A 13,624-nucleotide genomic window follows, 5' to 3' on the forward strand; every position below is an offset into this window, starting at 1 on the left:
TCCACAAATAAAATTTTATTGGAAACACAGTCTTGCTCCTTCATTTACATTTGCCTTTAGCTGATTTCGGATATAACAGCAGAGTTGAGTCACCTCTGTGACAGAGATCACAAGACCCACAAAGGCTAACATCCTGACTGTTCAGCCCTTTGAGAAAGGATTTGCAGCACCTGTTGTAATTACCTGGGAAAAGCAGGTGCACAGATGAAAGTCTCATAGTGGTTACTTGTAGGTTTGGGATTAAAACGATTCTTAGTTTTTATACTTTCTCTTTTCTAAAATTTCTACAATGAATAAATATTACAGCCAAATTGGGGAGAAATTGGAAAAATTATTACAGATAAAAATAACTCAAATGTAGAATCCCTAAGAATATTCTACACAATTAGTTCCAGATAGCTGTCTTCTCTCTGGAAGCCCCCCACTTAGCACGAGAGACCAGGAAATTGCCACTAAAGATAGGGCCTGGCTTCCTTTCCCATCTCTCCCTCATCAGTCTAGTCTCTAGCCACACTCCCCTTTTCTCAGTCTGCAAATAAACCCAGCTCTTTCTGTCATCATGGCCTCTACGCCTGCTTTTCCCCGGAGAGCCCTTCCTCCCGACATTCACACGCCTGACAACTTTGTCATTCAGGGCTTAGCACGAATGCCACCTCCTGAGAGATCTCCCCTGATTCCTCTGCGTAAGCTGTACACTCCCACAGCCACTCTCTAACACGTTTTGCTGTTTTATTTTTTCTATGCACACATCACTAGCTGCTTTATTTCCTTTGTCGGTTTACATTCCTTTTGTCAGTTAGAATTGAAAACCCACTAGTGCAGACTCATTCTCAGCCTTTTATCACTGCTATATCGGTGAGAGATTTTGATCTTCTGCAATTTAACTTCCCCATAATCTAGGATATAGCGGTGATGAAAGACTGATATATGAGTATATATTATTATATATTATTATTAGCCATTCCGTATATGTTATATATACACTGACACCTTAAAGGAGCCCCAGGAAAAGCCAAATCCCTGCTGGGGAAAGGCTCTGTAGCTCCGCAACATCCCAACCTTTGTGTCAGTCACTTGTTAACATGTGAGGTTTGAATTAAAAGGTGCCCATGAGCCTAACCAATGGACACAGACAACAGGGGGTAAGGGCATGCATTGGGGGGGGGGGTAATGGGGGAATAAGGACACATATGTAATACCTTAATCAATAAAGAAATTTAAAAAAATAAAAGGTGCCCATGACAATAAAAAGTTAGTGGTTCTTACATCTGATATATATTACTGACTGAATGCAAATATGCAGCTTTGAACACATTTAGTGAAAATCATTAAGAATTTCTTTGAAAAATCATATGGTTTGTGGGAACACTAACTTGCTCCTTGTTTTTCTGACAACTTGCCGATGACAGGACAAATGTACAAATGCATACCTAATCAACGTCAACACACATTCATTAGCTATCTGGTTTGTAAAGAGGTAATGGAGAAATGTTATTATTTTTAAGAAACATATACAACATGAGGGAGAGAGACTTGTGTGTAAGGGCTATAAAGATAAAATGTGATACAAAATAAAATGCATTGTCAATATAAAGTTAAGATATTGCAATAGCCAAACTTATATTATGATAATCATATTTCCAAGTCTCAACTGCTAAAGGGAGAAAGTAAGATATTCTTAGAGGTCAAAACTAAAATTAAGTTTTTGCAATTTAACCTTTTGTCTATGGGATTTGCAAACTTTCTTTTCTTTTAGAGGAAAACAGATAAGATTCTATGGCTTAAACAAAAAGGAAATTTCCTCAGTCTCCTCTTCAAGTGATAGTCTTGGGAATGGCACCTCCAATTTCTTTATTTATTTCTATATTTTCATATGACATCTTTCACAATATCATAGAAAACCAGCAATAGTCAGAAATAATTTTACTGAATTCAAGACACTCATAAAAGTAGAAACATATAGAAAGAGGCTAACTATATATGCAGGGCAGCTACAGGATTTTGCCCCCTTTCTAAGTCTTTTCTATCCCCTGCCTTTGCATTTCTTTCATCTCTTCACAATTTTTATGTGTTTTTTTTTCCACACACATCTACTTAGGTTAAACATCAATTTCCATTTTTAAGGGGTCCATACTTAGGAGATAACTTTTTTGTATTCATGCCAATTAAATGACATTCTATAAAATACAAGATCATTGGTGGAGGAGCAGTGCACTATTTGTCAAAAAGCACAAAATACTACATTTAGGAAGGGGCAGCAATGGTGACCCATTTGCCTTAGGAAATGTTTAGATGCTTAGGGCAATGGGAACAACCTCGTTCTGTTGCGTGGAAAAAAAGATAAGTCTCACGAGCTATTATTTACTACTCAGAGATGTATGAAACCCCAACACTGTAGACTCAGAGGAATACTTAAAGTCCTATCATTACTATTTTACAGATAAACTATTTTGTCTATATTATTTATGAACATCTCATAAAAACAGCATTCATGATACGATTTGGCATGATAATTTTTATAAAACTCATTTTACAATTCTCTGTACTAAATTGTCACAAAATCAGCTATATCCATTAAAATCTATTTTCTATTTCTTTTGTAGATAAAATAAAGAACGCTACTGTATTCGCTGTCTCAGCTATAGTCAGCTGGAGCTGTAGGACTAAGCTTGCCAATGGGAAGTGAACAGAAGCTATGTGGACACTTCAAGGCTTGGACCATAAGCACCCTCGCCTTCTAGACTCCAACTGAATGTTGATCTAAGCTGCAGAAGGTTCAGCTATTTTGATGCATTGCTCCCAAACTCGCTGGCCTCAGAATGCAGTGCTGCCCCATTCCTCCCACTGCCAATAATTTTCACCTAACTGTGCAAAATAAACTACTATCTTCTTGAGCCACTGAAATTGCACAGTTTATGATTTTTCATAGTGACTACAGTTCACCCTGAACAAAAGGAGCTAGGGACACTGACCACCTGTGCAGTAAAAAAATCCAGGTATGACTTAATTTGGCCCTCCAAACATGTAAATTCTCAACCACCAGTTGACCCTTGAACAAGGTGTGTTTGAATTGTCTGGGTCAATTTAAAAAAAAAAAATGTTTCAGTGGATCCCTACAGTTAGAAACCACATTGGTCAAGGGTCAACTCTAATTACATTGAGTAATTACAAAAGTCCATGACAATTCGTTTTACATTATTGTTACCCAGCTTTTCTCCCTGGACATTGTTAACTTTCCTAATTCCTTTAGCCATTGGCCAAAATGGGCTTCAAGCAGTACAATGAAGAAAGAATATCCATCCATCTCTTCAATAACTATTTATTGAACACCTGTCTCATGCTAACTACTGTGTCTACTGGACACACAGAGATGAACTGCCCAGTTGCCGGTGTGTACTGTGCTACAGTTGTGTGGTTCTGAGCCAGTAGCTGTGGCATCAGACTGCTGACTCCACAGGCAGCATTTTATGGTGGAGCAGTGACAGCTTCCTTTGCTGCTTATTTCTGTCGCATCTTTGGGAATCATTCCTACTGAGACATGTTCTTTTTGTCCCCCCAGTGATTCTGAAAATCATTTTATAATTCTCTGTACTAAGTTGTTTTGTTGTTGTTGTTGTTGTTGTTGGTGGTGGTGGTGGTGGTGGTGTGTGTGTGTGTGTGTGTGTGTGTGTGTGTGTGTGTGTGGTTTGTTTAAGCTAGCTTTAGTGGATTCTGTTTTCTAAAACTGAAACCTGTACTTCAAGTATCCAGCATTCTAAGAAAACATCTACAGATGACTCAGCCTTTGAATTCCAGTTAGAGAAGCATTGCATTTGATGTTAGATGTTATTAGTTATTAAATAACATGTGATTGCAAACCCAAATTCTAAGGCAAGAACTGAAATTTCTAAATATTCCATTATAATAGGATCATTCAGATAATTCAGAGTAGGTTCATATTGTTTATTAACAAAATGAAATAAACAATCTAAAAAAACATTAATGTGTGAACTTGCAGACACCCAGGGTGCTACTGACCCAAGATTGTAAAATCCTGGTGTAAAGCATATAACTAGCTATGTAGTGCTTGGCATAGTCACCAAAAGGCACGCCATCATTTTTTAATAATTTTAAACATAATGTTGGCATTGTTTAATACCAAATGATAAAATAATGTACAAGTACTTTGTAAAGTGGTAAAGTGCTGAACACACTGTTGATAGTATCATCTGTGCGAATGCCTCATATTTTCTTGTGCCACTAAGACAATGGTCCAGTGTCACATTATTGTAACTGAAGGACAATACACTATGCATTTTACCTACTAAAGGCATGGAGAGAAATTACATAAGGACCCTTCACTCTACTGAGAAGACTCAAGCTAAGTAGCAGTAGTATAAACAAAAGAGGAGTCCAATCATTGAAACCCCATGGCGATTCTCTAGGTCGAGAGGCCTCCAAGTAGAACAGTTTAAATTACTGCTTCTCAGGTTCTGCTTTACTCTGGGGATCTCAAGCTGCCACGATAACACCTTTCACCAGACTGAGCTGGCAATTGAAAATAAATCAATCTGGAGGTGATTGAAATGACTATTGCCTGACTTCTCTCACTCAGTCATTCCATAGGAAGTCGGCACTGGCCGTGGGTAGAGAATTAACTGACTTTTTTATTGTTGTTGCATCATGAGCTTCAAGAAAAATTAATCATAGCATCATTTTTTTCTATGAAAAGCACATCAATGATAAATTTTAGTATGGTTGTCATATTATTTTATTTCTACTTTTCTGTTTATGTCTTCTTTTTTTTTTCCAATTTATGTCTTCTGAACTCAATATTACAATCTCCTTTGGGTTCTAGACCTTAAGCTTCAAAAACATTTAAAAATTACATACTATTAATGTATATATATATATATATATATATATATATATATATATATATATATGTAAATGTACAATATTGATAGGGTGGATTTATACATATGTAAATAGCATGTATATATAAATATTAATATCATGGTTGACCCAACTTGCATGGATCATCTTCTCATTTACTAGTTAACTACATTCTACTTTCTTTGAATTAATAAATTCTACTTTTATTCTGCATAGTGTCTACATATTCATTCATAGAATTTCATTTTTGCCCTGACGGGTTTCTTTAAGCCCTTTATCTCACCCTTTTGTTCATTGTCCCTCAGACTGCATCTTTTCTTATCATTTTCTCTGCACCATGCAGGTCTCATACTCATCACCTCACCCCTGTATGAAGACATTAGCTACCTTGCCAATTTCCTGATGCAATTCCCTTTTCCTCTCTTCACCCCCACACATTACCTTCTCCAGGTTCCAGCCTCTGAGAGATGATGTTCACCATTCTGCAAGCTTGTTAAAAAATATGTACTTATTCCCACTATCTCTTACAAGTTTTATCAAACCAAAAAATTATTGACTTTATGAAAAAGAGTTCAGTGATGTAAGTGATAAATGTAAAGATGTTTGTTTGATTTTTCTTAATCTTCACCCTAGGATATTTTTCCATTGATTTTTTTAGAGAGAGTGGGAGAAGGAAAGACAGAGAGAAACATCAATGTGAGAGAAAAATATCGACTGGTTGCCTCCTAACACACCCTGACCAGGCCCTGGGCAAGGTATGTGCCCTTGACCAGAATTGAACCTGGGACCCTTTGGTCCACAGGCTCTATCCACTGAGCCAAATTGCCTAGGAGAAGTGTAAAAATGTTTTGCTACACAACCCCATAGAAACTACAGCTTGCTAATACTTACTGTAAATTATCATGAGAGCATTTAGTAGGTAGAAGTTCCCAAGCACAATATATTATTGTTTTGGAGGGAAGGAAGATAGCAGTAGTATCTATCAGAATACTAATCCTATATAATAAAGAGGTTGTATGCAAATTGACCCTCACACCCTCACAAGATGGCCACCCCTGTGTCTTCACAAGATGGCCAGCAGGGGAGGGCAGTTCGGGACAACCAGGCCTGCAAGGGAGGGCAGTTGGGGGCAATCAGGCTGGCAGGGGAGGGCAGTTGGGGGTGATCGGGTCAGCAGGGGAGCAGTTAGGTTTCAATCAGGCTGGCAGGGGAGCAATTAGGGGGTGATCAAGCAGGCAGGCAGAAGCGTTTAGGGGCAATCAGGCAGGCAGACAGGTGAGTGGTTAGGAGCTAGCAGTCCCGGATTGTGAGAGGGATGTCCGACTGCTGGTTTAGTCAGACATCCCCCGAGGGGTCCTGGATTGGGAGAGGGTGCAGGCCAGGATGAGGGTGTGGGATTGGGCCTAAGCCAGCAATCAGACATCCCCCGAGGGTTCCCAGATTGGAGAGGGTGCAGGCTGGGCTGAGGGACCTCCCCTCCCCGTGCACAAATTTCATGCACCGGACCTCTAGTGTTTTATAAAACACCATTAAAGGAAAGTTAATCTGTGAAAATCATTTTGATAAAGCCTATTGTTAAAGCCAGACTATTAAGAGTTCCCCAATTTTAAACTCTCCTCAACTATTGTCATGAGCCATACTCTAGGTGATCTTGTGACATGGCCTAAACAAGGCTGGTCCATTTCCATGTCTGTGGCTTTGGGCAAGCAGCCTTCCCAGCAGAACATCTTCCTTTTCCTCTTCATTAACTTTTGTCCAAGACCACTATGATTTAGATAAAAATTTCCCTCTTCCCAAAGCCTTTCTTAATTATGTTTATTCTAGGCTATCATGCTTTTATTTTAAATCAATAATAGATATGTATTTTTATGTTTTCCTCTTCCATCTAAGAATTATATCATGCTAAGTGAAATAAGTCAGATAGAAATAGTCAAGAACCATATGATTTCACTCATATGTGGTATATAAAATGGAAAGCAACAAATGAACCAGCAAAACAAAAACTTATACACACAAACAACAGTGTGGTGGTTGCCAGGGGGAAGGGGGCAGGTAGTAAAGGGCAAAGGGGTCAAATACAGGGAGTCCCCCAAAAGTGTATGCACACTTGAATAATTAATAGACTCTACAGACATAGTATGTATACTTTTTTGGGGGACACCCTGTATATGGTGATGAAAGTAGATTTGATTTGGGTAGTAAACACAAAATGCAATATATAGATGATGCATTATAGAATTGTGCACTTGAAACATACACACATATTATATATATATATATATACATACACACACACAGACACACACACACACACACACACACATATGTATGTGTATATAGTGAGGAGTGCTGGTATTTTTTCCATTGGTTTTTAGAGAGAGTGGAGGGGAGGGAGGTAGAGGGGGGAGAGAGAGAGAGAGAGAGAGAGAGAGAGAGAGAGAGAGAGAGAGAAACATGGATGTAAGAGAGACACATTTATTGGTTGCCTCCTACATATGCCCCAATGGGGGGGCAGGAATGGAACCTGCAACCCTCTGGTGAGCAGGCTGAAGCTCTAACCACTGATCTGGCTGGCCAGGGTGAAACCTATATGATTTTATTAATCAGTGCCATCCCAATAAATTTAATAATTTTTTAAAAGGATTATTCTTCTATTATACCAATCTTGTCTTTTTGATTGCCATGTATCTCCTTTTTGAGGTGTGAAAATTCTCTTTTGTTTGCTTAATTCTTACTTTTTATGTTTATGTTTCTAGAATGAGTTACCAGTTGTGGTATATTTTATGTGATATTTTCTTCATATGTTATTTGTTTGTATCTACAACTACAAAATATACTCTGGCTGCTATATTGAGTAAGCATGCTGTCAATATCCCTGGATACATTTTAAATGGGCAGTAGCAGATAGTGAGTCAACAGCTGACAGTGACAGTATGGCAACAGACACTCAGTACTTTCATATAAATGAACATTCTTTCTGACAGCTTCTGCATGATTCAAAAAAACAACTTGCAATATACCATAAATGAGAGAAGGGACTCAATGATTTTCAGCAGGGACTCTACCTATAATGTTTTATAATCAAAGAGACAATGCATGTATATATCACATGTATAATATAAATTATGTAAATGTAGGTATCAATAAATTAAAGTTTTTAAGAATAAAATGTATTAAAATGTTAACATTTTAATTCTGAGTGATGGAAATATGTGGTGTCCTTTCTAAGTTTCTATATATTTTTCTTTATAATAAACTAGAGGCCCGGTGCACAAAATTTGTGCATGGGGTGGGGGGAAGGGTCCCCTCAGCCCAGCCTGCACCCTCTCCAATCCAGGACCCCTTGGGGGATGTCCGACTGCCGGTTTAGGCCCAATCCCCAGAATCGGGCCTAAACCGGCAGTCGGACATCATCCCTCTCACAATCCTGGACCGCTGGCTCCTAACCGCTCACCTACCTGCCTGCCTGATCACCCCTAACTGCCCCCCTTGGCCAGCCTGATCATCCCTAACCACCTCTGCCTGCCAACCTGAATGCCCCTCACTGCCCCCCCCCCCCTCTCCCGATGGCCTGGTCACCCCTAACTGCCCCCCTGCTGGCCTGGTTGCCCCACACAGCCTGCTGCTCAGTCGTTTGGTCAACCCTCACTAACTCCCCTGCCGGCCTGGTCGCCCCATGCAGCCTGTTCGGTAATCTGTTCGGTTGTTTCGGTTGCGACGGTCGCTTAGTCTTTTATATAGATAGATGATGATGGCAATAACAATCTTGCAGAATTCACAGGATGTTTTGAGAGATCAATAACATTCTATAACTTGATGTCATTTTATTTGAATCCCATAGATCATCTTGCTTTGAGTCGATGTTTTCCAAGCAGCTTTCTGATTATAATTGCCTGTATTAATGACCTAAGTGTACTCTTCACATGAGTTATAGTTTTCATTTTAACTAATAGTTTAGATTTTGTTATTTGCATTGCTCTCAGTGCATTTAAGTGATATGAGTATCTTCCACACAGATACCTCCATAATTCATATACTTAAAAGGTTTTTTAGCTTTCTGAGTCTGTAAGGGTGAAAACCAAACTCTAAAACAGTGTTTCTGATCATATGAATGAAGGTCCTACATTGAGGTCTGGTGAAGGGGGTTCTTCATGTATGAATCCCAGGCTTCAACAGGCCATATTCTCACACACATGTGAAGGAATATTGTCCCTCTACCATTGAATAAATACCACCTTCTCAGTTATTTTTCTTTAATATACTAGTAGGCATCAGGCTTCTCTTGGTAATGTCCCAATCTTAATAAATTTATTTGCATTGCAACTACATAAAACTCACTACTCCATGGACAAATTGATGCAATATTTCATACATAATTTATTATCCAGTATTTGAAAACAGAAAACTCTTCTATTAAGGTAATAATTATGTAGTTGTAAATTATAGTTGTATGGGTTATACTTTATTTCTTATATCCATGCTATAATAATTTCTTTATAATTCTTATTTTCAATAAATCTAAAATCCATGCAAATCAATATATTCATTGTACAATATCTATTCTCTTTATTTAGTGAATTGTTTCATTGACTTTACACAGAGGCCCAGTTAACATTTATTTTTTTATTTTAAGAAGACAGTAAAAGTAAGTTAATAACCTAAGGATTAAAACACACACACAACTTTGCCTCAATGACTTGGACTATATATTTTATCCAGACATTGGTTTAAATTTGACTTCCCTTGAAAATGTATTAGAACAGCATAAAGTTGCAAATTATTTTAAATATTTTAAGGGATATGATCCAAGATGTGTTCTGTGGCGAGTGATCTCTCCACATTCTGAAAGAAGATATTGAAATTTTCATTTTGACTAATGTGTGAGAACTAATGAGCTTTGCTCTGTTTTCTAAGTGTCTTGTCTCCTAGATGCTCTGTACTAAAAGGGCAGCAGAGAAAAAAACTATAATGGAAACTCTTCTCAGAAATATTCTGCTGTATACGGAGGCCTTTTCTGATGAAGTGTATACCTTAATTTTGAATAAAAGTCTAAATTTACTTCCAAAAAAATAACAAATGAGAGAGTTTTATCAATGTGAGAATGTAGATCATGAAAGTTTGGCATTAAATCTCTTTATAGAGATACTAGAGGCCTGGTGCATGAAAATTCCTGCACTGGAGAGGGGGTCCTCAGCCCATCCTGCCCCCTCTCACAGTCCGGGAGCCCTCAGAGATGGGAGGCAACCTGGCAATCAGGGGAAGGCAATGCCCCATCACACCTCTGCTGCTGCCACTGCTGACAGCGTAAGTCTTGGCCGGCCCTGGTTACCTGAGCCTTGGGCGGTCCTGGGCAGCTGCCCCACCCTCAAATTAGTATATTCCCTCCTTATTGGCTGTGGGTGCCACCATATTTGAGGGTGGGGCAGTAAATTAGCATATTCCCTCCTTATTGGCTGTGGGCACTGCCATTTTTTAGGGTGGGGAAGTCAATTAGCATATTCCCTCCTTATTGGCTGTGGGCACTGTCATATTTGCAAAGGCATGAGTGTCAATTAGCACATCCCCTCTTTATTAGATAGGTCTAGAGGCCTGGTGCATGGATTCGTGCACCGGTGGGGTCCCTCGGCCTGGCCTGCAGGGATTGGGCTGAAAATGGCTCTCTGACATGCACCAAGGTGTCCCAGATTCCAAGAGGGTGGTTCTTGAATGACGCACCCTGGAATCAGGCTCCCTCCTCTCTGGTTCTGAGTGTGTCACCTGAGAACCACAACTGCCAAGTCACCACAGCTTGGCAGCTCCTGCGTTGAGTGTCTGCCCCTTGGTGATCAGTGCTTGTCATAGCTACTGGTCGGACGGTCGAATGGTTGGATGGTTGCTTAGGCTTTTGTATATATACTAGAGGCCCAGTGCACAAAATTCATGCACGGGGGGGGGGGGGGGGGGAAGCGGTGTGTCTCTCAGCCCAGCCTGCACCCTCTCCAATCTGGGACCCCTTGAGGGAATTCGGGCCTAAACGGATCTAAGTAGGATCAGGCCTAAACGGGCAGTCGGACATCCCTCTCACAATCCAGGACTGCTGGCTCCCAACTGCTCGCCTGCCTGCCTTCCTGATTGCCCCTAACCACTTCTGCCTGCCAGCCTGATCACCCCCTAAACACTCCCCTGCCAGCCTGATTGATGCCTAACTGCTCCCCTGCCAGCCCGATTGCCCTTAACTACCCTCCCTGCAGGCCTGGGTCCCCCCCCAACTGCCCTTCCCTGCAGGCCTGGTCACCCCCAACTTCCCTCCTCTGCCAGCCTGGTCACCCCTAAATACCCTCCTCTGCAGGCTTGATCACCCCAAACAGCCCTCCCTTGCAGTCCTGGTCCCTCCCAACTGCCCTCCCCTAGTGGCCTGATCACCCACAACTGCCCTCCCTTGCAGGCCTGGTCCCTCCCAACTGCCCTCCCCTCCTCGCCATCTTGTGGCGGCCATCTAGTGTCCACATGGGGGCAGCCATCTTTGACCACATAGGGGCAGCCAACTTGTGTGTTGGAGTGAAGGTCAATTTGCATATTACTCTTTTATTAGATAGGATAGAGGCCTGGTGCACGGATGGGGGCTGGCTGGTTTGCCCTGTAGGTTGTCCCAGATCAGGGTGGGAGTTCCCTTGGGGCATGGGGTGGCCTGGGCAAGGGGCCTGTGGTGGTTTGCAAGCTGGCCACTCCCCCCAGTGACCCAAGTGGAGGCCCTGGTATCTGGGATTTATTTATCTTTTATAATTGAAACTTTGTAGCTTTGAGCAGAGGCCAGGGCAGGCCAGGAAGCTTGGCTTCCTCCATCGCTGGGGAAACCCAAGCCTCCTGCTCTCTCCAGCTCCATGGCCGCAGCCATTTTTGTTGGGATTTATTTATCTTCTATAATTGAAACTTTGTAACCTTGAACAGAGGCCAGGGCGACCAGAGCAGGCAGGAAGCTTGGTTTTCTCCATTGCCAGGGAAACCCAAGCGTCCTGCTCGCTCTGTGGCCACAGGCATCTTGGTTGGGTTAATTTGCATACTCGCTCCTGATTGGCTAGTGGATGTGGCTTGTGGGCGTAGCGGAGGTACGGTCAATTTGCATGTTTCTCTTTTATTAGTGTAGACTAGTAGCCTTGAGCATGAATCCGTGTGCCAGTAGCTCTCTTCCGCCCTCCTGTAGCTCTCCTCCTGCTGCCCCACCTTCCTGTAGCTCTTCACCTCCTGCTTGCTTGCTTCCCTGCCCCCTCCTGTAGCTCTCTGCCGCCTGCTTGTAGTTCGCTGCCCCACCCTCCTGCAGATTCATGATCCGGTCGTTACATGGTGGGTCGTTAAGCCTCACGTCGTAACAGATAATTAGCATATTCCTTTCTTATTATATAGGATAGATAAAATGGAATCATTATTTTTACATAAAAACATTTTATATTGTTTAAAGTAATCTTAACTCAATGCCCACACCATTCTGATTGGCATAATATCTTGCTTTCCCCATTTTAAATGATCAAATGTCACTAAAGTTTGTGATTAAAGTCCTGAAAAAAGTACTTCTAATCTTTTAAAGTCATGTTAGTAGTTTTAATCATGTTATATAAGTATGAATCATTTTTTGTTGTGGCATCTATACCTTTCACTCTGTAGTTTAAAATCCATGTTTAGAAGACATCAATTTTTTCTCAATAAAATTGATGTTCATCATTGTATAGAGGAGGCTGAAGTGATTTGACTAGTAAAGGCCAAATGTGTTATTTAGACAAATTGGGCTATTTGAAGTCAGAGAGTTGAGATCAATAGGAACCATTTTGCTAGTCTCAAACAAATAGACAGTTGTGAATTTGTGAATGAAGTCTTTGAGCCTAGGTAACAAGAGCACAGACAATATTAGAGACAAGTAATGCTGCTTTCTTGTTTGCTTTGTATTTTGTTCCAATGTGCACAAAGTAAATATCTTCTGACTGATGCTCATTTATGCCTAAGTCAATAAAATGAATGGCAAGACAGCAAGCAAAGTCTTCATGGTTCACAATGCCAATTTTATAATCAATAGCATTAGCAAAAGCTGCAGTGACCAGCACTGACTACTTGGGGGCATAGAAATGAACCATGAAGCTGGGTGCTATAACTTTGTTGTTTTTCTCTCCCTCATATAGCCATGGCCTCATGAAGTAGGTTGTTTCACTATTGGTCTGGTGGCACTTAATCTTTATTAGCCATCCAAGTTTCAAAACTTTTTATGAAATTATTTACAAAGACAAAAATCTATGCACTGGACTCTATTATAGATAAAATTTAGTCTATCTAAACTTTCCAATGAGACACATCCTACACAACTTCTGCATATTACTATGAGCCTTTGTGTAAAAATTGAAATGATTGTATCAGTTTTGCTACACAAAAGTTGGGTAAATTATTTGAACAACTTATAGAAAATGGGAATATGTAGTGACTAGATTGCATTTATATAAATACTAGAGGCCTGGTGCACGAATTTGTGCAGCAGTGGGGTCCCTCGGCCTGGCCTACGGGATCAGGCCAAAACCAGCTCTCTGACATCCCCCGAGGGGTCCAGGATTTCGAGAGAGCGCAGGCCAGGCCAAGGGACCCCACCGGTGCACAATCGGGGCTAGGGAGAGATGCAGGAGGTTGGCCAGCTAGGGAGGGACTGCAGGAGTGCTTCAGGGCATGTCCAGCCTGTCTCGCTCAGTCCTGATCCACTGGACCCCAGCAGCAAGCTCACCTACCTGTCGGAGCG

This window comes from Cnephaeus nilssonii (assembly GCF_951640355.1).
Source record: "Cnephaeus nilssonii genome assembly, chromosome: 1".
NCBI classification, from domain to species: Eukaryota; Metazoa; Chordata; class Mammalia; order Chiroptera; family Vespertilionidae; genus Cnephaeus; species Cnephaeus nilssonii.